Below are 4,608 nucleotides of genomic sequence, written 5' to 3'. Positions count from 1 at the left end.
CTGGAACTCACTTTGTAGACCAGGCTGGCCTCGAACTCAGAAATCCGCCTGCCTCTGCCTCCCGAGTGCTGGGATTAAAGGCGTGTGCCACCACACCCGGCTTATTTTATGTTTCTTAAAGGAGAAAAGCCAGCTCTTTGTTTGGCCTATCGAGAATGACAGGAAAGATTAAACGAGTTGTGAAGGGTACTCGAAGAGTCTCCTGTCCACTTCTAGCGCCAATCTTCATGGTCAACTTTATCTTGTTTCATTGACTAATCTAATTTTTACTTTTCTTTTTTGTTTGGTTGGTTTTGGTTTTGGTTTTTGGTTTTTTGGGGGGGACAGGGTTTCTCTGTGTAGCCCTGGCTGTCCTGGAACTCACTCTGTAGACCAGGCTGGCCTTGAACTCAGAAATCCACCTGCCTCTGCTTTCTGAGTGCTGGGATTAAAGGCGTGCGCCACCAACGCCCAGCTACTTTTCTTAAAGATGAGAATTATTTATTGTGTATACAGCCTACATGTATGCCTGCATGCTAGAAGAGGGCACCAGATCTCATTATAGACGGTTATGAGCCACCATGTGGTTGCTGGGAATTGAACTCAGGACCTCCAAAAGAGTAGCCAGTGTTCTTAATCTCTGAGCCCTCTCTGCAGCCCTAATCCCTGTTTTCTTAAGCCGTGAGAATCCATGGGCTTGTGTAACTGAATGAAAGAAGTGCCAAAGGGAGCAGTGATAAATGGTGGCTGAACATGCGGCATCCAAACATGTATTCAGAGTCAAACTTGTAATGATCCGAGGGCTTTCTAGGAAGCTTGGTGATATTGCAGCACACAGTTGCCCTGCACACTTGATTCTGTACACACTGTGTGCTCAGTTTGCACAGCTTACGCCCTGACACCATGCAAGCTGGCCAGTGCTGCCTGAAAGACTGTAGCTTAGGTTTGAGACTATTGTATGCTATGAATGACAGTGTTTGCTGTACATGGGAAAATGCCCCTCTTACAGTAACATAATTGTTACATTACTGCTGGGTCTTCTGCAGGAACAGACTTTTAGTACTACACATTCATGCAGACTAGTTTTCTCAACATGTCTAATATCAAATCAAAATATTGGTGAACTCTGAAAGCATCAAAGATGCTCCAATTTCTACAGTTTCAAGTATTCAGATAATATTTAATTCTTCATGTAAATTAAATTGAAATTAGCACACTGGTCTCATTAGTAGGCAAATTCATTCTCACCTTTAATAAATGTTGAAATTATATATATGCAATATTTTATAGGTGCTTTGGATTAAGTCTCTTAAGATTTTTTTATCAGTAAACATTTTATTTATATCCACACTTTCTATATAGCCGTTATTTTATTTGGAGTCATGTAAAGATTCCTCAGGTAAAAAGAGGGTGTGGATGGGAATGTCTAAGCATGCCTACTCCAGTCAGTGCAGTCAGTGAAGAAGGGTGTTCTCCTCATTCCAGATCAGAATATGAGAATATTTAGACAGAACTCGGCTTACCTAGAATTTTGGCAAGGACTTAATTGTGCCAGACTTGATTACAGGTCTGTGGCTACTAGAGAGAGGGGACTGGGGTTCTGATGTGAGACATCCCTGTGGCAAGCAGGGTTCAATTAGAACCCTAAAACGTGTGTACTCTCCAGAGAGCTGCAGTCAGGGGTTCATCCCCTGTAGCCTGTATCCAGATGCCACCCACACTGGCTCAGACCTGTCTGAGAGCCTGGTGAAGTCAGCCAACCCCAGGATATGCATGAAGGTCAGGAGGCTCTGGAAGTAGCTGGAGCTCTCTGCAGAGAGTAAGATGACCTCCTTAAATAGCCTGACCCAGGCAGGGTTTTCCAATATGGAAGAGGTCCAGCCCTTGAGACAAATCTCCCTAGCTTTCTTGTGATAATAGCATTCTTTGTTTCCTTTGTTGATGTCTTGAGGCAGAGTCCTAGGTAACCCCAGATGCCCTTGAACTCTCAAGGGTGAGTGGCAGCACCTCCAGAATGCTGCCATGTGCCACCATGCCTGCATCTCTTCCTCTTCCTTTTCCTTATGACATACTGAGGACTGAACCCAGGGCCCAGCACACACGAGCCTCATGCTCTACAGTGAGCTATTCCCCATCTCAGACTTGTTTCTTTATTGGGTCAGGGCTTGATTTTTGAACCTGGAAACAGGAACGTGAAGGAAACTCATAGTTTTGCTATTTAGGGGCTGAGTTTAAATAGTGTGTGTGTGTGTGTGTGTGTGTGTGTGTGTGTGTGTGTGACATTTTAAGAAGACGTAGGGAGCCTAAGGCAGGAGGATGGCTATAGATTCGAGGCCAGCGTGGGCTATGGAGTGAGACCTTGTTGGAGAGAGAAAGAGAGAACTTGAGTATGCAGTGAAAGCTTTATGGTTATAACTTAAACTGTGGAACTGGACAACTGACATAGACTTTCGATAAAGCTGGAAAGTCCAGAGTAATACTATAGAAAACTAAGGAGTTAAAATTCCCTGTAAAAATTTAAGAATGCTTTGAGAAAATGTATTTTTAAAAGTTAATTTTATAAATGTGGTTTAAATTCTTAAAGGAAGCTCATTGACTGTCTGTCTGTCTGTCTACCTGTCTATCCATCCAGAGTCCCAGTAGCCCAGGCTCATATGAACTTGCTTTGTAGCTGAGGATGACCTTGAACTCCTGATCTCCCTACCTTCACCTCCTGAGTGGTTCTTTCTCTCTTTCCTTCCCTTTTTCCCTTTCCCTTTCCCTTTCCCTTTCCCCTTCCCTTTCTTTCTTTCTTTCTTTCTTTCTTTCTTTCTTTCTTTCTTTCTTTCTTTCTTTCTTTCTTTCTTTCTTTCTTTCTCTCTTCCCTCTCTCCATCTCTCTCTCCTTCCCTCCTTCATCTTTTCTTGTTTTTAAGAAGGAGTCTCCCATAGCCCGGGCTGATCCGAATGTGCTGTGTAGCCGAGGATGACCTTGGACTCTCAACGTTCCTTCCTGCCGTCCTTTTCCACAAGCTGCACCCTCAGGCACACATGGGACCAAATAGCTACATTTCTGACTAGGACCAGCCGCCAGCGTTTCTCTTAACTACGCCTCTGAAATCGTTTCATGCCCTCGGGGTTGAACCCAGGGCTTCACACATCCTGACTGAGTGTACTGCCTCTGAGTGGTATCCCTAACCGTAAAATGTCTCCATTTTCTAATCAAGTTCTAGGTAGAAACATGAAGTCTAAGTCAACTCTAAAGGCTTAAAATAATCACCGCATTGAATATGAATAAAGTGAATATTAATTGGATGAAAGTAGTCCTGAGCAATCTTGTCTACATAAAGGCCAACCTCCATCGGAATGAAAATTGTAATTTGACCTATTTTAGTGTTACAAAAATAACCTGCTCATGACATGTGGTCAGTGACAAATGTTCTCTGCATCTTACAGTGAAGGAAACTCGGGTAAGCTTAGGAAGAGGTGATCAAAGCAGTGGTCCCAGTAATACCTCCCTAATGCTGCTACCCTTTAATGCTGAGCCTTATACAAGTTGTAGTGACCTCCCAACCATGGAATTATTTTTGTTGCTACTTTATAACTGAACTTTTGCTACAAATATGAACTGTCATGTGTTTTCTGATGCTCTTAGGTGACCCCTGTGAAAGGGTCATTCAACCCCAAAGGGGTAGTGACCCACAGGTTGGGGATCACTGCTGTAGGGTATACTATACTGGTTTTGGTATCAGAATGGGCTTGGTCACAATCTTTCCCCCTATTGGCTTGGTTCCTTTGTTTGGTTTTTGAAATGGTCGTGTAGCTCAGGCCGGCCTTGAACTTCTGATCCTCCCAATTCTACTTACTGAGTCCTGGGATTGCATACTTAGCCACATGCCTGATTGTCACTTAGTTTGGTCACTGCAGTCTCTTTGTTTCAGGTGGAGTGAAACTTCATCATAATGACTGTCTTTTTCTTATGGAAGTGGTGGGTGACGATAGGGTTCTCCTTTTCTTTGTTGGGGTGTTGGGACAGAGACCTAGGTAACCCCAGATGCCCTTGAACCCTCCCGTTCTAGGGAGCCATGCAGCAGAGAGGATCAGCTGCTCACCCCAGAGATGGTGAGCCTGATTTCTGGGGGAAAGGCAGTCGGGCTCCTTAGCTGTAAATAGGTCATTAAGACTCAATTTGCTAAGACGAAAGGCTCTGGGTTCCCAGGGGAAATAACCCCAAAGGATTGTGACGTCTTTACCTTGACATGTGGCTGGCAGAGAGGACAAAGCGGCCCAGAGAAGGATGCTGTGGTAACAGCAAGCAAAGAGACCTAGATGTGGGACTTGGCTACGACCTTGTCTGGCTGAATATTCAGGTCAAGTCACTCCTCTAGCTAGGGCCAGATCTGAAAATAGGATGAAGCCTTGCCTCTGAATCAAAAATTGTCAGGGCCAGGCTTCAGGGGGCAGACCTGTCATCCCAGGCACTTGAGAGCTGAGGCAGAAGGATCGGGAGTTCAAAGCCTGCCTGTCTCAAAATTTAAAAAGGAGAAGAGCAAGCCAGGCGCGGTGGTGCACGCCTTTAATCCCAGCACTCGGGAGGCAGAGGCAGGCGGATTTCTGAGTTCAAGGCCAGCCTGGTCTACAAAGTGAGTTT

The sequence above is a fragment of the Mus pahari genome, chromosome 16, assembly GCF_900095145.1.
Source record: "Mus pahari chromosome 16, PAHARI_EIJ_v1.1, whole genome shotgun sequence".
Lineage (NCBI taxonomy): Eukaryota > Metazoa > Chordata > Mammalia > Rodentia > Muridae > Mus > Mus pahari.
This window is presented reverse-complemented; position numbering follows the sequence as displayed.